We start from the raw sequence: 24065 nt of genomic DNA on the forward strand, positions 1-24065 counted from the left end.
TACAACATTTGCCCATTTATTCTTTTCAAATTCTTCAAGTTCTGTCAAATAAGTTGTTGATCATTGCTAGACAACCGTTTTCAGGTCTTGCCGTTAGGGTTGCAAAGGGTCAGAAACTTTCCAGGAAATTTATGGAAATTTTCCATGTGAAGTTAAGCCTGGGAATTTTCCTTAAATCCATCAAAAAAGTTATAACAGTGAACCTTTTTTGTGGGATACACATAAGGCAATTCTAGGTCTTGTGGCATATTTTGGTTAAACTATCCCCAATTCAATGGAATTGCAACCCTCTGCATGCACAGTGCATTCTTCCATCACATGTACAGCTGATTCTCAAGATCTTGCACACTAATGAGATGCTATTGAGCCCACACTACTACACTGAAGCATGGACTACATGCCTTCTGGTAAGTTTTGATTACAATACTGGGTGAGGTGAATAGCTTTTATGACACAGATCTGTTTGAAATTCACTGCTCGACTGAGAGACCATTGTATGTGTGGGGTACGGAGATGAGGTAATCATTCAAAAATCATGTTAAACACTTATTGCACTCATGCAACTTATTATTTGACTTTTTTAGCAAATTTGTACTCCTAAAAGTATTTAGTCTTGCCATAACAAAGGGGTTGAATAATTATTGACTCAAGACATTTCAGCTTTTCCTTTTTAATTAATTTTTTTAAATTTCTAAAAACATTGAAATTATGGGGTAAAGTGTGTTAGCCAATGACAAAAACATCTCAGTTTAATCTATTTTAAATTCAGACTGTAACACAAATGTGGAAAAAGTCAAGAGGTGTGAATACTTTCTGAAGGCACTGTATACAGGTTTTGGAAAGGTGTGGAGGGTTGCCACGCTGGGAGCTGCTGTTGTGGGGGGGTTAAGTGCTCAAGGGCCCAACAGCAGGAAATGTCATCTAGGATTTAACGCCAGCAACCCTCCGATTGCCAGCTCACTTCCCTCCAGATTTTTCCCATCAGACCCAGGATTCGAACTGGCAACCCTCCAGTTGCTGGCTTGCCTCTCTAACCGCTAGGCTAATTATCAGTTTAATCATGCACATAGTGTAGACCTAACAGTGGAGTCAATGTTATTTTTTAGGCTTCAAGCTTGTCTAGATTGGTCAAGTTGACTCCCTTCTCCACACGCACTAATCGGAATCAATGACGCAATAACCTAATTGACATATATGAGAGAAAAAAATATTTGTGGTTTTGTGGAAACCTAATTGTATTCCACCAACTCTTGAAGCATGCCTCTTTGTTAAAAAGGGCAACAAGTGACCATAAAATATCCACTTCCTTTTCACTCAAACACACAGAAACCAACCAATGCATGTTTTCCTGTGCCTTGTCACCTACACTCAGCAGCTGTTCTGAGGTTGAGGGGAATTCCTGTTTCCTCCACCAGACTAGGGCTTCATATCAATACTCTAACACAGGTTCCTCCTCTCCTACCCTTGTCTCCTCTTCATCTGACCGGAGAGGACGTGACAACACAATTCCTCTCAGGAATTCAGCTTAATTTTTGTAATGTTTTTAGATCAGAAAAGAGAAATAAGAGAGAGTTGAAGGTGAGAGAAAAGAGAAGACAAGCAGAGGAAGTGACTATAGACTATTAAGCAACCCCTAGCCTCTCCCCGGGTTTTCTGATGGGAAGTGAGGGAGAGAGGGAGGGCAGGGCTGGTCTGATGGAGTTCCTCAGAAGCAGCTATGTTGAATCACTGTGTGTGGGGGCGTGAGCCTCACTCCCACTGTTTCCTTGCTGGGAAGTGACTGCCTTGCTTGTCATACAGAGAGAAAGCTAGAAAAACAAGGAGGGGGAGACTAGTGTGGAGGGGAGTGGTATTTAAGCGAGTCTCAACTCAATGTCAGACAGTGTGGTGTGACTAGGACAGGGAACAGTGGGACCTTGCTGAACAGTACAGGTGGATATCAGTGGAGGATGGTGGAGGGAGAAATGTGGAGGCTGGCCTCAACTCCAGTAGGATTTCAGAATGAAACAGAATATGGTGTTTTAAATGGACATATCAGATGCCAAAATGGAAGATACCGCTATTTGTTGGGTGAGGGCCAGGTCACTATTGTGAGTTTCGTTTTTTAATTAGCCAAAACATTGTTTCTGGGAAAGACACGATGAAGCAATGGGACAATGTATGTAGTCTGATMTAAGTATTTGAGTAACAAATGTCTTAATCTGTGTGAGTATAATTTCTGTATTGGAATAAGAGATTATGTGGAGCTGTTACTATTCGACATTATGTATCACACAAAGTAGTGTAAATCGCCTAGTTTGAAATTAACCACTAAACCCTTGTACACTTCTTGTTGGCCTTTCAACGTTCTGTGAGAATTGGATGGATGTAAGCAACATGGCAGAAACCCAAAAGCTACAAGGGCTGTGTGGAGTTAGAGTATCTGATCTATGAGGGGCCATTGAACCATTTCTGTCTGGGTTACATATGCTAGAGGTTGATTAAATATTAGAGACTGTGTTRAGACTTTGCCTGGTAGCCAGATCTGTCCCCGCTTTAGTCTACTCCATATGTGTGTGATTCATATCTTTTCATTGATATTTTTGAATAACAATAGTTCCTAGTCAACAACACAAGACCTGGAGCTAACACAAGACTCCAGGTCTCAGGCAAGGTTATTCCAGTTTAGTTCCAGGCAGTTCAACCGGTTGTTGCTCAGTTCAACTAATTGACGGGAAGACTGCAGTTTCCTGAGCATATATTAAGGTGTGTTCTTCCTCACAACTTTCTGTGTGCGTGTGGTACTTGTTTGTTTGTGTGTGCGTATGTCCACTCAGGAATGCACTGTAAACCACCCAGGGATAACACTGAAGATTCCTCGAACTGTACTCACACTGTCAATATTGACTCTATTCATTTGAATGGGTTATATTCCTGCAACATAAATTGTTCAGATGACGATGAGTGGCAAACCATATCTATTGTTGTGGATTTAAAGATATACTGAGCAACATAAAATAAGTATTGTGTGTTTGTATCACACTGCTGGGGCTTGTCCAGGGTTCTACGTTACAGAATGTTAAGATAGATATGTATTGTGTACATATACAGTATGATTGTCTTTCATGTAGTGAATCAACTATTTATTTTTATCTGAACGTTTCACCTTCCTGAATACTCCCCTTGTTTCTGTGGAACTGTTTTATGTAACAAGTCATGTCTCGGCTTGACCAGTGCTGTGGCTGGTAGTGTGTGTGTGCTTGTTTGTGGCTGACCACTGCTGTACAGTATCTCGCATTGCAATCTAAATCAGGCCTTGCATCACCCCACCACAGAAGATTCCCTTTCCTCCCCGCCAACTTCCATCACAGAAGTTGTGAAACGCTCAGGAATCTTGGCTGCTGCAGATGGATCCTTTAAACATCTTTTGGCAAGGTTAAGAGTAGGAGTAACCCTTAAGCACAGATCTAGGATCAGGAACTGCATACCCCTCTAACAAACTGGCTCATCGTTCAGTCTAAGATGAAGATGGAATATGCCCAACCAAATAGCATTTTACTCTTAGGAGGAAGAGGTGCTGATATCTTCTATCACCATCTTCTCACATCCATTTTAGTGACTTTTTATAGAAATAAAGATTGCCCAACCTCGTCGTTTCACTGCCTTTAATCACTCAGCTGTACAGAGGTTTCGTTCTAAATAGGAGTCAGACCAGTTCCGTTTACTGAGGTTTTAAAAGATGTTTCAACATGGTAGAGAGGTACACTTGATTGAATTTGCCTGATGGGTCTGGTTGAATAGTCCCAAAAGTGCAAACCTCGCACAACCAGCCTGGCCTCAGAGCCATACAAAACATACTTGACATTTTTCTGAGCACCTCCAAGATGTATGATACCTACTAATGGTCTAGTTACTTTAGACAGAAACGAAATAGGGAGGTTGGTCGGGAGTAGGGGTGGGCATAATCCGTGACCGTCTAGCAATCCGGGTGGGTATAATCCTGGACCGTCTAGCAATCCAAAGGTACTGTGTCGCCTCTGGGATAATTATAGCATTTTAGCTAACCCTTATTCTAAACTTAACCCAATTCACATAACCTGCTACGTAAATGATCATAACCTTTGTCGTTAGTTCCCCTAACCGCCAACATATATTCTTCCCGTAATTTGTCATTCTCCTTTGTTGTTATGAGTGCGCAACAAGCAACCTGGCCTTAGAGAAAGACGTATAATACTATACGTCCTCCAAAATGTATGATAAATGAATCATCCAATTCATATGCTATTGTAGTACTCAGTAAGACYTATGGAACTATATGTTTTGTAATTCGTACGATATCGTACACTGTTATTCCATTCATAATGTAACCTAAAGTAACGTAAAATATCATACTAAAGTGTCACAGATTGACTTTGAACGAAAACAAATACCATTTTGAGCCAGGTGTTACAGCAGCCATTTGAATGGATTTAAAAGGTGCTAAAGCCTAGAGAGTGAAAGAGAACCTCAGGAAGACAATGTGGGAGGAGAATGAGAGGTGTTGTGCCCTGAGAACTGAATTCCATAGATGGTGGCTACTGGAGATGTCATCTATGGGCTCAGTTCTTCTGGCAAGGCACTGCTTATCAGCATAACAAGACAGCACCTATACTTCTATATGAGGAATATGGATTCTCTGACTTTCCATGGCAAACTTGTGGTTTCAAATAAAATAATTATTATGTCCTTCTCTAGATTACATGTAGTCAGCACATTACAATTCAGCTTTGTTAAGTAATAAACTGCTAATGTCTGCAATTGGGGTATGTATTTTGTATGTACACATCATGTAAATTAATAAATGTGTCTTCAGAAAATTCACTTTCTCATTCATCTTTACAATCTCATCATAATGAATGTTTATTTACACTACAGACTGGATTAATATTGACAGTCAAACATTCATGTATAGTAAAATCATCAGTGACACTTATTTATAGAGAAACAGGGTGTGTGCTCAAGCACATAGATTTTACTGCACATTTTTACAGTTCAGGGAACATTCTAAACTAGAGTAATAGGATGGCGTATTCCCAACCAACACACCCTGGCCACAACTATGTGTTATCTCTCAACTGGGAAAGGTGACTCAGACCCAGAGCCTGTTCCATGGAAGAGTTACCAGTTAGTGTCTTCAATGGGAATGTCCATTCTAGTACTTATATTTCTATGCTGATGGACAGTCTAATGTGAGGAGTGATGAGATATGAGAGATTCGACTGGATTTAATACAGTATATGACAGAGGGTTATACAGTAAGAGAGATCAATCATAGGTGACATATATGAAAGACAAAGGTTAGAACGACAGTGGGTTATGTAGGAGAGATAGGGTTTAAATGCATGGCGGGGTTATACAGTAAGAACTAAGAGGCAAATGACAGGAGTTTATATAAGGAGTGGCAAAGCAAATAGTAAAACGAGTAATCCCCTCTCTTATGCAAACTTGCTAATGTTACAGAACACCTTGATAAATTATAGTAGTACATGGTAGCCAAATGAAAACACCAGACCTGAATGACTCCCAACATTGAAGTAGCCTGAGGTAGCTATGTATTAATAAAATAATGAGATGGAGAAAATGAACAAATAAGTAGCATTTGGCTGCTTTGTATTAAACATATAGTATCTGGAGTTTGGATGTCGAACGTTTATTTTAAGTGAATTTGTCCCAATACTTTTGGTCTCCTAAAATGGGGGGACGATGTACAAAAAGTGCTGTAATTTCTAAACGGTTCACCCGATATGGATGAAAATACCCTCAAATTAAAGATGACAGTCTGCACCTTAACCTCACAGTCACTGTATAATTTTAAATCCAAAGTGCTGGAGTACAGAGCCCAAAATAATACTTTTGGAGCTCACTGTAAGTCTACGGTTACACCAGGGCAGGTGGTAAGGTTGATGATAGTGGTGGAACGCCCTGGGATCAGGTCCCTGGGGTTTCCTCATACTCCTGGAGACCAGGTTTAAGGTGAATTGATGCTCGGTAGGGAAAGATTGAAGGTCGTGACTGTAGTTGTTGCGCCACTGTATCAGTGGGGTGATGGCAATGGGATACATAGCTTGGTAGAAGTCATGTGAAGATATAGGTCAAGGTGATGTGTATGGGTAGAAGTTAAGGTTCAGGTTGGGGTTGTCTTCATCCCTACAGGGATCTCACTTCACTGAAATAAACAACAAACAAAAACAAAGTACTCATAATAAAAATGTACACTGAACAAAAATATAAATGCAACATGCGACAATTTCCAAACTTTTACTGAGTTACAGTTCATATAAGGAAATCAGTCAATTGAAATAAATGTATTAGGCCCTAATCTATGGATTTCACATGACTGGGAATACAGATATGCATCGGTTGGTCACAGATACCTTAAAAAAGGCAAGGGTGTGGATCAGAAAGCCAGTCAGTATCTGGTGTGACCACCATTTGCCTCATGCAGCATGACACATAGAGTTGCATAGAGTTGATTGTGGCCTGTGGAATGTTGTCCCACTCTTCACGCTGTTGTACTCATTGATCCAGAGCATTCCAAACATGCTCAATGGGTGGCATGTCTGGGGATATGTAGGCCATGGAAGAACTTGAACCATAGCTGCGGGAAGATGTTTGGTGGTGGGGGTGCTTTTTTGTTGTTGAGAGAGAGAGTTTGTTTTGATGGGGCTACAGATGGCTAGAGTGCATTCGGAAAGTATTCAGACCCCTTGAAACAGGTTTTTAGACATTTTTTGCAAATGTTTTAAACTGAAATACCTTATTTACATAAGTATTCAGACCCTTAGCTATGAGACTCGAAATTGAGCTCAGATGCATCCTGTTTCCATTGATCATCCTTGAGATTTTTCTACAACTTGACTGGACTCCACCTGTGGTAAATTCAATTGTTTGGACATGATTTGGAAAGGCACACACCTGTCTATTTAAGGTCCCACAGTTGACAGTGCGTGTCAGAGCAAAAACCAAGCCATGAGGTTGAAGGAATGTCCATAGAGCTCCGAGACAGGATTGTGTCGAGGCACAGATCTGGGGAAGGGTACCAACAAATTTCTGCAGCATTGAAGGTCCCCAAGAACACAGTGGCCTCCATCATTCTTAAATTGAAGAAGTTTGGAACCACCAAGACTCTTCCTAGCGCTGGTCGCCCGGCCTAACTGAGCAATCGGGGGAGAAGGTCTTTGGTCAGGGAGGTGACCAAGAACCCAACGMTRACTCTGACTGAGCTCCAGAGTTCCTCTATGGAGATGGGAGAACCTTCCAGAAGGACAACCATCTCTGCAGCACTCCACCAATCAGGCCTTTATGGTAGAGTGGCCAGATGGTAAAAGGCACATGACAGCGCGCTTGGAGTTTGCCAAAAGGCATAGACTCTGACTATGAGAAACAAGATTCTCTGGTCTGATGAAACCAAGATTGAACGCTTTGTCACGTCTGGAAGAAACCTGACACCATCCCTACGGTGAAGCATGGTGGTGGCAGCATCATGCTGTGGGGATGTTTTTCTGCGGCAGTGACTGCGAGACTAGTCAGGATCGACGGAAGATGTACAGTACAGCGGGATACTTGATGAAAACCTGCTCCAGAGCGCTCAGGACCTCAGACTGGGGCGAAGGTTCACCTTCAAACAGGACAATGAGACGAAGCACACAGCCAAGACAAAGTCTCTGAATGTCCTTGAGTGGGCCAGCCCGAGCCCGGACTTGAACCAGATGGAACATCTCTGGAGAGACCTGAAAATAGCTGTGCAGCGATGGTCCCCATCCAACCTGACAGAGCTTAAGAGGATCTGCAGAGAATAATGCGAGAAACTCCCAAAATACAAGTGTGCCAATCTTGTAGCGTCATACCCAAGAAGACTCGAGGCTGTAATCGCTGCCAAAGATGCTTCAACAGAGTACTGAGTAAAGGGTCTGAATACTTATTTTGATGTGATAATTCAGTTTTTTGTAAAAATGTCTAAAAAACTGTTTTTGCTCATTATGGGGAATTGTGTGTAGATTGAGGGGGGGGGACAATTTAATCAGTTTTAGAATAAGGCTGTAACGGTACAAAATGTGGAAAAAGTCAAGGGGTCTGAATACTTTCTGAATGCACTGCATATCGGTCCGCTAATACAGGACTAGTACTTTTCTGTAAAATTATTAAGCTTCTAGGAATTGTGTACAGATCCTAGTAACATTGGGCTGTGCATTTACATGCTGTAACTTGAGGTGATGACGGCAGATGAATGGCACGACAATAGGCCTCAGGATCTCGTCACGGTATCTCTGTGCATTCAAACTGCCATCGATAAAATGCAATTGGGTTCGTTGTCCTTAGCTTATGCCTGCCCATACCATAACCCCACCGCCACCATGGGGCACTCTGTTCACAATGTTGACATCAGCAAACCACTCGACTACACAAACTGCTGTCTGCCTTCTGCCTGCTACAGTTGAAACCGGGATTCATCCGTGAGGAGCACACTTCTCCAGCATGCTGGTGACCATCGAYGGTGAGCATTTGCCCACTGAAGTCGGTTACGAAGCCGAACTGCAGTAAGGTCAAGACCCTGGTGAGGACGACGAGCATACAGATGAGCTTCCCTGTGACAGTTTCTGACAGTTCGTGCAGAAATTATTTGTTTGTGCAAACCCACAGTTTCATCAGCTGTTCGGGTGGCTGGTCTCAGACGATCCGGCAGGTGAAGCTGCCAGATGTGGAGGTCCTAGGCTGGCGTTGTTACACGTAGTCTGCGGTGGCCTTTTATTGTCCCAAGCACAAGGTGCACCTGTGTAATGATCATACTGTTTAATCAGCTTCTTGATATGCCACACCTGTCAGGTATCTTGGCAAAGGAGCAATGCTCACTAACAGGGATATAAACAAATTTGTGCACAAAATTTTTGACAAATAAGCTTTTTGTGCATATGGAAGATTTCTGGGATGTTTTATTTCAGCTCATGAAAAATGGGACCAACACTTTACATGTTGCGTTTATATTTTGGGGTAAATAGTACATCGGTATTGTTGGCAAGTCATAAAATCAAAACACCAAATAGCTTTTTAGGACAGCCTACCATTGGCAGTTGCACCTTTGAGTTACCTGGCTGTTCCTCCTATACTACTGGACATATCAATCAAACAGTAGACGGCACCATAGGCCTAGTGAAATGTGTGTTTGCATTTCACACTAGGCAGATTTATGCAAGCCTACCCAAACAATAAAATGTGCCAAATTTGATATTTCCGAATTTAACAAACTGCCACCAACATACCACCCAGCATCCCACTGCTGGCTTGCCTGTGTAGCTAAGCAGGGTTGGCCCTGGTCGGTCCCTAGATTACCAGATGCTGCTGGAAGTGTTGATGGAGGGCTGCTGTCTTTCGGATGGGACGTTAAAATGGGTGTCCTTACTCTCTGTGGTCACTAAAGATCCCAAGGCACTTATCATACGGTGTTAACTCTGGTGTCCTCCCATATGGAAAAAAACACATTTAAAATATATTGTAATGAAACAGGCAGGGATTAAGTCTCGAACCCTCGACCTTCTAGCCCGAGGTCGGGCGCTTATAAACCCAGGGTCGTTACACTACTCCCTCCTTTCAAAGAGATGAGCGAGATGTAAGACTTCACTCTCACAGTCACACACAGTATCTGCACATGTGCAATGGTTCACTTCACGCTGTTCACAGAGTGGTAGCCAGGGCAGCAAAATAGCCGAGAAGTTGAGCCTCATGCTTCAACGCTCTTAGACGTTTAAGATATTGACCCGCTATGCAGTTTACTTTCTGCATCTATGTCATATCACGGAGTCTACCTATAATACATTCCAACATATTACGAAATGTATTTAATATGTACAGTGGGGAGATCAAGTATTTGATACACTGCCGATTTTGCAGGGTTTCCTACTTACAAAGCATGTAGAGGTCTGTAATTTTATATCATAGGTACACTTCAACTGTGAGAGACGGAATCTAAAACAAAAATCCAGAAAATCACATTGTATGATTTTTAAGTAATTAATTTGCATTTTATTGCATGACATAAGTATTGTGATCACCTACCAACCAGTAAGAATTCCGGCTCTCACAGACCTGTTAGTTTTTTCTTTAAACTTCTTGTCAATACGGGGCGCTGTTTTCACTTTGGAAAAAATCGTGCCCAAATGAAACGCCTCGTACTCTTTTCTAGATCATACAATATGCATATATTATTACTATTGGATAGAAAACACTCTCAAGTTTCTAAAACTGTTTGAATTATATCTGTGAGTAAAACTGAAACTCATTTTGCAGCAAACTTCCATACAGGAAGTGAAATATCTGAAACGAGGCTCTGTTTCAGGGCCTGCCTATTCAACTGGCTTTTATTTATCGATATGCTGCACTTCATACGCCTTCCACTAGATGTCAACAGGCAGTGGAAGGTGGAATGGGGTGTCTAGCTTGATCTGAGGTCGATTGAGAGCTTTTGGAGTGACAGGTCCGGAATTTTCTTTGTCTTCTCAAGCGCGCGGTGGAGCTCGACATTGTGTTCTGAAAGCGTTCGGTTTACACGGGAATATCTCCGGCTCTGATTTTATTGATACATGTGATAATAGCATAAGTAGGTTTTTTCAACCGAGTTTTTATCAGTTTATTCAACGTTTATTGGGACTTTTGAGTTTTCCGTTCTTTGCGTCAAGAGAGGATGGGAATGTTAGCAACCTTGGCTAGCATTGTGGGCGCGAATTCGACAGAAGAAATTGACATTCTAAACCAAACAACGATTTATTCTGGACCAAGGACTCCTTGTACAACATTCTGATGGAAGAACATCAAAGTAAGAAAACATTTATGATGTAATTTCGTATTTCTGTGTGGAAATGTTGAGTCCTATTCTCCGCCGTTTTGGTGAGCGCTGTCTCGCATAACGCAAGCCTGTATGTTATGGTAAAGTAATTTTTAAAATCTAACACAGCGGTTGCATTAAGAACCAGTGTATCTTTCATTTGCCATACAACAAGTATTTTTATGTAAGTTTATGATGAGTTCTTTGGTCAGATTAGGTGAGTGTCCAAAATATCTCCGGAGATTCTGGTGAATCGATGCTACGTATTCACAATGTATAATCAGGATTTGTACTCTAAATATGCACATTTTCGACAAAACATAATTGTATTGTATAACATGATGTTATAAGACTGTCATCTGATGAATTTGTTCAGTTAGTGATAATTTATCTCTATTTTGTCGGTTTTGTGCAAGCTATTTTTTGCGGGGAGTAATTGCGTTGTGTGTTGGCTATTGTAGTGACTAATAGAAATATATATTGTGTTTTCGCTGTAAAACACTAAAAAATCGGAAATATTGGCTGGATTCACAAGATGTTTATCTTGCATGTATTTTTCATAATGTTTTATGATGAGTATTTATGTATTTCACGTTGCTTTCTGGCTGCTTTGGTGCTATTTGTGATTGTGGCTGCAATGTAAAACTATGATTTATACCTCAAATATGCACATTTTCGAACAAAAATAAATGTATTGTATAACAGTTTATAAGACTGTCATCTGATGAAGTTGTTTCTTGGTTAGTGACTAATTTTATCTCTATTTTGTCGGTTTTGTGAAAGCTACCTATGCGGTGGAAATGGTGAATATGCGTTTGTGTGTTTGGCTATTGCGGTTAGCTAATATAATACATATTGTGTTTTCGCTGTAAAACTTTTAAAAATCGGAAAATGATGGCTGGATTCACAAGATGTTTATCTTTCATTTGCTGTATTGGACTTGTGATTTCATGAAAATTATATTATATGATATCCCTGTCCGTTAGGCTAGGCTATGCTAGTCAGCTTTTTTGATGAGGAGGATCCCGATCCGGGATGGGTATTAAGTAAACGTTATGAAGCCTCCTGTTCTCCATCTTACCTGTATTAACTGCACCTGTTTGAACTCGTTACCTGTGTAAAAGACACCTGACCACACACTCAATCAACAGACTCCAACCTCTCCACAATGGCCAAGACCAGAGAGTGTGTAAGGACATCAGGGTTAAATTGTAGACCTGCACAAGCTGGGATGGGCTACAGGACAATAGGCAAGCAGCTTGGTGAGAAGGCAACAACTGTTGGCAATTATAAAAATGGAAGAAGTTCAAGATGACGGTCAATCACCCGGTCTGGGGCTCCATGCAAGATCTCACCTCATGGGGCATCAATGATCATGAGGAAGGTGAGGGATCAGCCCAGAACTACACGGCAGGACCTGGTCAATGACCTGAAGAGAGCTGGACCACAGTCTCAAAGAAAACCATTAATAACACACTACGCGTCATGGATTAAAATCCTGCAGCGGACGCAAGGTCCCCTGCTCAAGCCAGCGCATGTCCAGGCCTGTCTGAAGTTGGCCAATGACACTCTGGATGATCCAGAGGAGGAATGGGAGAAGGTCATGTGGTCTGATGAGACAAAAATAGAGCTTTTTGCTCTAAAACTCCACTCGCCGTGTTTGAGGAAGAAGAAGGATGAGTTCAACCCAAAGAACACCATCCAACGGTGAAGCATGGAGGTGGAAAACTCATTCTTTGGGGATGCTTTTCTGCAAAGGGGACAGGACGACTGCACGTCTTTGAGGGGAGGATGGATGGGGCCATGTATCGCGAGATCTTGGCAACACACCTCCTTCCCTCAGTAAGAGCATTGAAGATGGGTCGTGGCTGGGTCTTCCAGCATTGCCAGCGACAGCCGCGAAACCGGAAGGATCTGAAGAAGGGTCTGTATGAAGAGTGGGCCAAAATCCCTGCTGCAGTGTGTGCAAACCTGGTCAAGAACTACAGGAAACGTATGATCTCTGTAATTGCAAACAAAGGTTTCCTGTACCAAATATTAAGTTCTGCTTTTCTGATGTATCAAATACTTATGTCATGCAATAAAATGCAAATGAATTACTTAAATCCAGAAAATCACATTGTATGATTTTTTTGTTTTTGATTCCATCTCTCACAGTTGAAGTGTACCTATGATAAAAATTACAGACCTCTACATGCTTTGTAAGTAGGAAAACCTGCAAAATCGGCAGTGTATCAAATACTTGTTCTCCCCACTGTATATATAAAATGTACATCACAGAATATATGTTAAATGCGTCGGAAAATGCATTTAATGTATATCAAAATATATTCTGAAATACGTTAAAGACAGGGACCTTCCCGCTAGCCATGATTGGCTGAGATAATGGATTGGCTGGACATGCCGAGAGATGAGTTCGGATTGGTCTGCCATGTAGCAAGCTTCTGTCTATAACATGAGCTGCTCAGTATTTGTAGGTAATCCGTTCTAACCAGTGGTGTGTATTCATGGATGCCAAGGGAAGCCAGGCCAAAAATTTACCAATAATTTATTTTTATAAAATAATTCGTAATCTATTGTCTCTCTATGTTTCATAATTTTCCTTCAATTCGCAAGAGGCTGAATGCAATTTCACAGGAGAAAGCACCCGAGCAAGCGAAACAGCGCCCCTCTGTCTCTCTACGTATAGTGTAGGCCATCTCTCTGATGCTGTCTGGTCCAAATGAGTAAGACATTGTTGCTGCTATCTGGCCTCCCTTGACAAAATAAAGTTTTAAACATTAGCCAATCAGCGTTGAGCTAAACTGAGCGAGTTCATCTGTGATTGGTCTTGGCACACCAAAAAAAGTGTAAAGGGAAGCCAACTTGGATTTGCAGTCACTCCTATCAAATCCCACTGAGAGCATACGTCATTGACAGAAAAACTTGAATTGTTGCATATTGTTGTGTTGTTGTCCACGGGTGGCTAGCTAGCCAGCTAGTTAAAATTTGCCCTTTCCTAAAATAGCCATGGATGGAGATAGGGATTTGGACTTGTGGTTTTACTTAATTCTCCATACCAACCAATGATTATAACGGCGATACTGACCCAATCATTAACTCATACAGTACATTGCTTTGCCCCTAGCCTGAGAGGATGGACCCTCAATATGTAGATAGATGTAGAAGGCTAATGTTCACTAGCTAAAGTTGCCCTTGAATGGAAGTTAGGCTAGCGAACAAGAATTTTAGCCATGTAGCCTAGAAACAAATGAAATAAAATMTTATTAGTCACATACACATGGTTAGCAGATGTTATTGCGAGTGTAGCGAAATGCTTATAGATCCGAAAGTGCAGCAGTATCTAACAGGTAATATGGAACAATTCCACAACAAAACCTAATATCTAACAAATTCCACAACAAAACCTAATACACACAATCCAGTAAAGGAATTGGATAAGAATATATAAGTATAAAATATATGGATGAGCAGTGACAGAGCGGCTAAGATGCAATAGATGGGGGGGGGGTCAGCAAAAGTGTTGAGGGTCAGCAAAGTGGAGATGTTGTTTCCTATCTTCACCACCTGTGTGCGGCACGTCAGAAAGTCCAGGACCCAGTTGCACAGGGAGGGGTTGAGACCCAGGGCCAGCTTGATGATGAGCTTGGAGGGTACGATGGTGTTGAATGCTGAGCTGTAGTCCATGAACAGCATTCTTACATAGGTATTATTTTTGTCCAGATGGGATAGGGCAGTGTGCAGTGCGATGGCGATTGCATCATTTGTGGACCTGTTGAGGTGGTATGCAAATTGTAGTGGGTATAGGGTGGCCGGTAAGGTGGAGGTTATATGATCCTTGACTAGCCTCTCAAAGCACTTCATGATGACAGAAGTGAGTGCTATGGGGCGGTAGTCATTTAGTTCAGTTATCTTGGGTACAGGAACAATGGTAGCCATCTTGAAGCATATGGGTACAACCGACTGGGACACGAAGCGATTAAATATATCCGTAAACACACCAGCCAGCTAGTCTGCGCATGCTCTGAGGATGCGACAAGGGATGCAGTCTGGGCCAGCAGCCTTGCGAGGGTTAACATGTTTAAATGTTTTACTCATGTCAGCCACTGAGAAGGAGGGGGGGGGGGGGCCCAGTCTTTGTTAGCGAGCCGCCACGGTGGCACTGTATTATCCTCAAAGCGGGCAAAGAAGGTGTTTAGTTTGTGGCTGTTTTTGTGGTCRGTGATTTCCTGTTGACCCTGCCATATACGTCTCGTCTCAGCTGTTGAATTGTGACTCCACCTAGTCCCTGTACCGGCATTTCGCTTGTTTGATTGCCTTGGAGGGGATGACTAATAACTATTCAGCCATATCACCAGACCTCTTTCCATGGTTAAATGCTGTGGATCGCGCTTTCAGTTTTTCGCGAATGCCGCCATCTATCCACGGTTTCTGGTTAGAGTAGGTTTTAATAGTCACAGTGGGTACGACATCTCCAATGCACTTATTTATAAACGCACTCACCGAGTCAGCGTATTGATCAATGTCGTTCTCTGAGGCTGACCGGAACATATTCCAGTCCGCGTGATCAAAACAATCTTGGAGCGTGGCTTCCGATTGGTCAGACCAGCGTTGAATGGTTCTCGTCACTTGTACATCCTGTTTGAGTTTCTAAACTATAAGCCGGGAGGAGCAAGATGGAGTCGTGGTCGGATTTGCCAAAGGGAGGGCGGGGGAGGGCTTTGTATGCATCGCAGAAGTTAGAGTAGCAGTGGTCGAGAGTATCATGCAATCAATATGCTGATCAAATTTGGGTAACATTGATCTCAAATTTGCTTTGTTAAAATCTCCAGCTACAATAAATGCAGCCTCCGGGTTTATAGTTTACATAGAGTCCAGTGAAGTTCCTTGAGGGCCGTCTTGGTGTTCGCTTGAGTGGGGATGTACACAGCTGTGACTATAACTGACGAGAATTCTCTTGGTAGGTAGAATGGCCGACATTTGATTGTAAGGAATTCTAGGTCGGGTGAGCAAAAAGACTTGAGTTCCTGTGTGTTATTATGATCACACCATGAGTTGTTAATCATAAAGCATACACCCCCGCCCTTCCTCTTCCCAGAGAGGTGTTTATCTCTGTCGGTGCGATGCATGGAGAAGCCCGGTGGCTGGATCGATTCCGACAACATATCCCGAGAGAGCCAAGTTTCCGTGAAACAGAGAATGTTACATTCTCTGATGTCTCTCTGGAAGGCAACCCTTACCTTGTTGCCAAGAGACTGGACATTGGTGAGTAGTATGCTCGGGAGCGGTGAGCGATGTGCCCGTTTACGAAGCCTGACCAGAAGTTTGCRCCGTCTGTCCCTTCTGCATCGCCGTTGTTTTTGGTCAACTGCTGGGATATTTACAGCTATTTTCAGGTTTCTCCAGAGATGTTTGATCGGGTTCAAGTCCGCGTTCTGGCTGGGACCAGGGGCGGAGCCAGAGGTGCCATTTTGGGGAGCACCCGGGGTGCCAATCAGATGTCAGGAGTGTCCAGCCACCCCGGGTGCCTCCCCAAATTGAAATTTTTGAATAGATCCTTAAGTGTATCGATATTATTGATGACATTTTTTGTATATGGGTAGGAACTGAAAAGAACTGTCAGATTTTATGGCACTACTCAACGACATTGACCCCAATCAAATTCACTGAACGTGACACTAAACGTGTTCATTATCTCATATGTGGATTGAGAAATCAAATGGAACCTTGTTTACAAGTCTATATAGAAAGAAACGGACAGAAATACTCTATTACAGGGTGACAGCTTCCACCCTGAGCCATTTAAAAAGAGGACTTCCAAGAAGCCAATTTTTTAGACTGCGCCGTATATGCCACTCCACAGATGATTCTAGAAAAGCAGCGGAATGCGCATGAGGTTTCTAAAAAGAGGCTATTCGTCACAATGTGTGGATGAAGCTCATAATGCATTGGAAAAAACACGAGATGAACTGCTACAAAAAAGACCCGCTAAGCTACAGAACATTCCGTAATGTTCACAACTACATATACTTTGAATTCGCGAAAAGTGGGAGAGGTGGTCAAGAAACACTGGCATATTTTATCATCGGACCCAACTTTGCCGGCTGAATTTAAATATCCACCACGTATTGTGTATAGGAGAGGTCGCAATTTACGCGAAATGGTTCATGCCAACTGCCAGCCACTTAGAAATTAGCCAAGCACTTTTACGCCCTCTACCAAATGGTAGCTATAAATGCAGAGGATGCGCACAGTGCAACAATATGATGAAGTGTCAATATTTCTGTCACCCACACACAGGAAAAAGGTTCCAAATAAATGACATTATTACGTTTCCACCACCCATGTTATTTACATTATTAAATGTCCATGTGGGCTCTGTTATGCGGTAAAACCACCCGCTCTCTCAAACAGAGAATTAGTGAACATAAAAGTTCAATCAGGAGAAACGACAGGGATTATCCAGTCGCTGTACATTTCAATGACATGAAGCATGACATTTCCACCTTATGATTGTGTGCATAGAGAAAGTTAAGATATCAGACAGGGAAGTGATATTAATAATACTCTGAGTAAAGAGAATGTTTTTGGATTTCACCCTCCAGACATTGTTTCAAAAGGACTTAATGATGAAATGCCTTTGTATGTTATGCTGTGAATTGGACATGAAATGTGTGTCTCTTGTAGATTATTCTGACGTTTTTCATATGATGTACCCAATGACTAATGAACTTGCTATGTCCTCATTGAGATTATACAGAAGTGTCAATACGCCTTATTTATACACTTTTGTATATTTATGAATTGCACATTGTTATATTTGGTAGCACTTATTATTTTCCTTTGCCTCCAACCCCCTTCGATGGTAGAACGGATGTGGTGGAGCCAGGTCTACATAAGGGTGCAACTTTCAAAAAATCCCAAAAGCTCTGACGAAGGCCGTGTGGCCGATACGTAAGCTTATTAAATATCGGTGATACTATCAAGAGCAGTGTGCGGTTTCCTTTTCCTTCATCTGTTCAATTGATGCCATGCACCTGCAAATAAGATTGCTCAGATGTGCGAGTGCCTTTTTGTATTTGAGTACAGAAGAATAAACATACAGAAGAAGAGAATATGTCCACAGCTCCACAAGCTTTTTTCGCGACTGCGAAAGCATAATTTTTCAAGTAAGTTTTAAGGTTTAGCATCGGGTTAGGTTTCCTGAACAAGTTTATGAAATGATATCAATGTGTAAGTTAACGTTAAGACCTTTGGCTTCATTAACAACAGTTCTTTTTTTTTTTGTCTCTTTACCTTATTTAACTAGGCAAGTCAGTTAAGAACAAATTCTATTCAATGACGGCCTAGCGAACAGTGGGTTAACTGCTCTTGTTCAGGGGCAGAACGCAGATATTGTTTACCTGTCAGCTGGTTTTCCGAGCTTGGAACCTTTCGTTACTGCCCAATGCTCTAACCACTAGCGACCAGATAAGTGTAACGATGTGTTCCCAATTTAGCCTAACGTTATGTTGAATTGACATCTTGCTAGTATATCACGATATACTAACACAGATGTTTTAAGTAGAGGTCGACCGATAATTCGAATGCCCGATGATGCGAATTCGAGCCTGTATTCAAGCTTTACTAACAATCGGAAATCGTATTGTTTACAACTTTATTAATTTATTATTTTTATAACTAGGCAAGTCAGTTAGAACACATACTTATTCAATGACGGCCTAGGAACGAGGCAGAACGACAGATTTTTACCGTTTCAGCTTGGGGATTCCAATCTGCAATTGATTACATTGCACTCCACGAGAGTAGGCTGCCTGTTAGCGAATGCAGTAACTAAGGTAAGTTGCTAGCTAGCATTAAAAACTATCTATAAAAAACAATCAATCAATGACTGTCAGCTCCAGTGTGTTACTTATACCAAAACATCAATGTTCTTTCTTATACACAAGAACATTAATCTAATAACTATTTTTTAAACCTGCATATTTAGCTAAAAGAAATCCAGTGTAAGCAGGCAATATTAACCAGGTGAAATTGTTTCATTCTCGCTCCGAGTCAGTCCACGCAGAGTCAGGTGATATGCAACAGTTGCCGCCTGGCTCTTTGCGAACTAATTTGCCAAACACTTTACGTAATTAGGACAACATTGAAGGTTGTGCAATGTAACAGGAAATTTAAAACTCATGGATGCCCACATAGATAAAACGAACGGAACGAATAAACGTTTTGTTTTCGAGGTATGAGTTTCCTGATTAGTCAAGAGGTATATGGTTTAGAGAAAGAAGTCGACGCCTAATAATTCCTGTAATAATCTTGCGGCCCTGAACTGATTGAAAGGGTTCCTTCGTTATTTTACCATTCATGTCTTCCATAGAAATGTCTTGATCTACTTCAAATAAGGTCTGTTTCGTGCAGGCTTAAACCCTCGATTGTTTGAGTACCCGTGTAAATCTCACTAGGATAAGGATAACGTTGTCAACGTTACCACCTACCCTGTGCTTGACCTCTTTCTCCCCTCTCTCTCCAATGAAAATCTCGCGTCCTTGTGACGGCGGCCCGCCCCAACAACTGCCCGCTTGACCCCATCCCCTCCTCTCTTCTCCAGCATTTCCGGAACCTTCTCTCCTTACCTCACCTCGTCTCATCAAATCATCCTTTAGCCGCTGGCTACGTCCCTTCCCTTCAAGAGAGCGAGAGTTGCACCCCTGCTGAAAAAACCTACACTCGATCCCTCCGATTCAACAACTACAGACCAGTATCCCTTCTTTTCTTTCTCTAAAAACTCTTGAACGTGCCTCCTTGGCCAAGTCTCCTGCTATCTCTCTCAGAATGACCTTCCTTGATCCAAATGCGTCAGTTTCAAGACTCAGTCATTCAACTGAGACTGCTCTTCTCTGTGTCACGCGAAGCGCTCCGCACTGCTAAAGCTTATCTCTCTCCTCTGCCTCTCATCCTCTCGACCTATCGGCTGCCTTGTTACTCAAAAGATTACCCACATTTGCGATAGCCTTTGCTATTGTAAAGTGTAAGAATTTAGTAGCTCATTACATACTCGCAGAGTCGGCTAGCCATAGATCTACTAGTAACTTAGCTGGTAGTTGATTTTAAAAGGTACGATTAGATAATGGGGATTGTAATGTAGATTGCAGATTGTGGACAAAAAAATGTGATGGGTTGATCTTAGATATGAACAGACTATGCTAATATTTTATTTTTGGCAATAGGGTCAATTAACATCGATGAAAATAAAATGGGAGCAAGACTTATTTTTAAAGAAGCACAAACAGCAATGAAGTGCAAACAGAACCCAGCCCTTGCATACCACCACCGAGACCCCAGAGCAGCCCCTACCTGAGGCTAGTGCAGATCAGTGTGGCTAGACTTCACAAGGACCAGTCTACCACCACCAGGTCAAAGCATCTACAGGCAGTCAGTCATACATCCCCAGTTCAGAATTTAAGTTAAGCTTCACTTTGTAATAGATGATTGTCAGATTAGCTACACTTTAAAATGTTGGTTGATCATTGTTCTTGTTTTGATGGCTGTGCCATTTTTATGTTTATTATACACTAATGTTGTAATGTGCTAGTTTATAGATGAATAGATGTATCAAGGGATGACACAGAGACCTCTGGCTCTGAGCAAGACAGTGAGCCAGAGCTGCCAGGAGATGTCATCGAGCCCCTCCCAACTGCATCAAGCACCAGATATGCTTTTCTAAAAGGACCCATTGGTAGGCCATGCCTATACGTTAAACTACACATTTTAGTTAGCAGCTGTTAGTATCTAATCTTGTGGATCCCTTAATTATACATTTCCATGGAGATATGACACATTATTTAACGTGTATTTCAGACATTTCAAGATCCAGAGAAGAGGTACCCTCCTGTACAGCCGTGTTTGAAAACATTTCCCAGAACTCAGCATGGTACAAGGAAAAGGGCTTTCAACAGCTCCTCGTATAAGGACAATTCATGGCTTGAATATTCTGTAAGTCAAGATTCTACTTATTGTTTCACCTGTAGGCATTTTTCTCTGCCCAATACACCTGAATCTGGCTTCACATCACAGTCAGGTTTTTGTAACTGGAAAAGGGCGCAGTTTAAAGATTCTGGGTTTAAAGATTCTCCATTCGAAGGCAGAGCATCATATCAATGCTATGTATGCTTGGAATCAGCATAAAAGGGCTACTGACAGTAACTCATCAATGTTAGATGTCATAAATGAGGACCGGAAAAATAAAGTGGAGGAAAACTGTACTTACATTAAGACTATTGCAGATGTGCTCCTATTAACTGCCACTCAAAGTATAGCGCAGAGAGGTCATCGAGAGTCTGATGACTCTCACAACAAGGGTAATTTTTTGACAATCTTAGAAGAAATAGCAAAGCATGACACTCAGAGAAAAGGATGAAAGCATGTTGCAATGCTAAGTACACAAGCCACCAAATTCAGAACAAAGTTCTTGAGGGCTTAGCTGAGATGGTACAAAGTGAAATAATAAGAGAAGTAAAAGAAAGTGAAGTTTTTAGTATAATTGCAGACGAAACCAAACATTTAAAGAAAAAAGCACAAATGTCTTTAGTTGTGAGGTACTATTACAACAGGGCCATCCATGAAAGCTTTCTACACTTTCAGTCAGCTGAAAGCTTAGATGCAGCAGGTCTCACAAAATGATAATTTATTGCCTTAAAAACATGGTCTAGACTACAGAAATAATATTGTGGGGCAAGGCTATGATGGTGCATCCATCATGAACGGAAAGCATTCTGGTGTGTCTGCACGGATTAAAAACAGTGCAAGATTTGCATTTTATGTGCACTGTAATGCACATTGTTTGAATTTGGTTCTTGTCGATGCTGTAAAATCAGTGCCTGAGGCAGTTAAAGCTTCTGCAGGAGAGCAAAAAAGTTATAACTTTGTATCTGGCTCGTACGTTCATCTCATGTGGCTTGCAGTTCAGAAAGAGCTGTATCCACAGCAGCAGCCCAGGGAACTACAGAGACTTACGGATGTAAGGTGGGCATGCAGATACATGGCATGCCGTAATCTGAGGGACAGGAGTTTCCAGCAGTTCTGAGAGTCCTACAGGATATCACACTTGAAAAAAAAAGTGGGGATAGATCAGTGGAGGCAAGGGGCCTTCTTTCTCATAGGGCTTTTGGTTACCTTTTGTGAAGTGCTTGGTGATGCCAAATGTGTTTCTGACATGCTCCAATCAAGCTCTCTTGACCTAGCAAGGACTGTGGATCTAATAGGTGCCTTTACATTACAGGACTACAGAAGTGAGGGTTAATTTTGAAAACTATGGAAAGAGTTTGAAGAGATTGTAGAGCACTGCAAAATAAGTGTACAAACCGTGTGTAAAAGACATCCTAAAACAAGCTTTAGATTTCAAGACTCACTGATGATGAGCACTGTAGGACAGAAAAATAGTGACCAAAGTGATGGTGAGAGCTTCCAAAGAGATGAGCTATCTTTTATCAGGTGCTTCGTGCTTGACAGTCTCACAGCTTAGGTGCAGAGGCGTTTTTCAAAGAATTGCGAGATAATGCAAGGGGTCAAGTCTCTCAACCCAAAGAGTACAACATTATTGAATGAGGAGCCTCTGTTTGCCTTTGTTCAGACCTTTGAGTCAGATTTAGAGGACCTCAAACATGAGGTTCATCAAAACAAGCGGCTTCTTGATAGGAGAGAGAAAAGTGGAAGGGACAGACCGTCTACTCTCCTTGACTTTGTTGTGTTTCTAGAACCTTATAAAAGAGGTCTTCCATTAACTATTTAGACTTTGTAAGATTTCTGTTGTTACACCAGTCAGCAGTGCTTCTTCCGAGAGAAGCTTCTCAGCTTTAAAACTGATTAAAACCCACCTTAGGACAACAATGGTTGATGACAGGTTATGTCACCTCGGAATTCTCAGTGTTGAGTCAAGGAGGGCACGCTCCCTCAACATGGATGAGTTTGTAAAACATTTAGCCAGTTCTCACCACTGCAGAATTATGCTGTTTTAAATCTACCTAGAATAATTTGGCACTTAGGCGGTCCCTCTGGTCATGATTAAAACCTGCACTGTGTACTAGCTAGTACACTGACATTCTAAAATGATAAATCCAAAGGGCATCATGTCACACAGATTTAATTTGGGCTTGATTAGGCCAATTCCAAAGCGTTTCTTTGCTATTAGTTAACATCATATATATATATGAGCATTAATAGAATACTGTAAGTTTGTAATATTGATGGACACCTAAAATTATTTTTCTTTTTCAAGTCCATTTCTGCTTGATACCTCGTATGTCAAATTGCAGTGTTTTTTTGTAAATTTACTTTTTTTGTAAATAAACTATGCAATTTTTGTAACACACAAATGCTATCTTATCTCCTTGGTGCTTGAGCTTTATTTTCTGAAAATATGTTGATGTTCAACACTTATAGACCCAGATTATATATTCATGAAAACAGAGTGATCCAAGTCTCTCCAGTATGTGAGTACAGTACAGTGTGTGTGTGAGAAAGAAATTGTGCTGCAGTTCCGAGGCAGACACACTGACTATTCATAGTATGTTACAGAATTCTACTGAAGTAACCCTTTTGGACCACACTATCTGTCACATTGAAGAACTCCGGGTTAAGTGAATTATCACTTCTACCTCTAATCAGCAATCATAGGATTCATTCATGCTCCTTAGATGCCAGGTTAGGGTTACACATATTTTCTGTCATGGTCTATGGACCTCCTAAAGTAGCCTTGGCCACCCCATGTATAAAACTCTAGTTCTGCCACTGGCTGGGACACTCAAGGACATTCAGAGACTTGTCACGAAGCCACTTCTGCATTGTCTTGGCTGTGTACTTAGGGTCATTGTCCTGTTGGAAGGTGAACCTTCGACCCAGTCTGAGGTCCTGAGCGCTCTGGAGCAGGTTTTCATCAAGGATCTCTGTGTACTTTGCTTCGTTCATCTTTCCCCCAATCCTGACTAGTCTCCCAGTCCCTGCTGCTGAAAATCATCCTCACACCACCACCATGCTTCACCGTAGGGATAGTGACAGTGACAGGTTTCCTCCAGACGTGACGCTTGCCGTTTAGACCAAAGAGTTCAATCTTGGTTTAATCAAACCAGAGAATCTTGTTTCTCATGGTCTGAGAGTCCTTTGGGTGCCTTTTGGCAAACTCCAAGCGGGCTGTCATGTGCCTTTTACTGAGGAGTGCCTGCCACCTGGCCACTCTACC

The 24065-nt window shown here is 41.8% G+C and overlaps 1 long non-coding RNA gene across 1 annotated transcript in view; it reads left to right on the forward strand.

Annotated features, from left to right (window-relative positions):
- Positions 1-20897, forward strand: part of LOC139029143 (uncharacterized) — a 140050-nt gene extending 119153 nt beyond the window's left edge. Inside the window, exons 2-3 of the long non-coding RNA XR_011481427.1 lie at positions 20439-20567; positions 20690-20897. This is a non-coding gene — a long non-coding RNA (uncharacterized lncRNA). The remainder of the gene's footprint in view (positions 1-20438; positions 20568-20689) is intronic.
- The last annotated feature ends 3168 nt before the right edge of the window (positions 20898-24065 follow it).

This window comes from Salvelinus sp. IW2-2015, linkage group LG18 (genome assembly GCF_002910315.2).
Source record: "Salvelinus sp. IW2-2015 linkage group LG18, ASM291031v2, whole genome shotgun sequence".
Classification (NCBI taxonomy): domain Eukaryota; kingdom Metazoa; phylum Chordata; class Actinopteri; order Salmoniformes; family Salmonidae; genus Salvelinus; species Salvelinus sp. IW2-2015.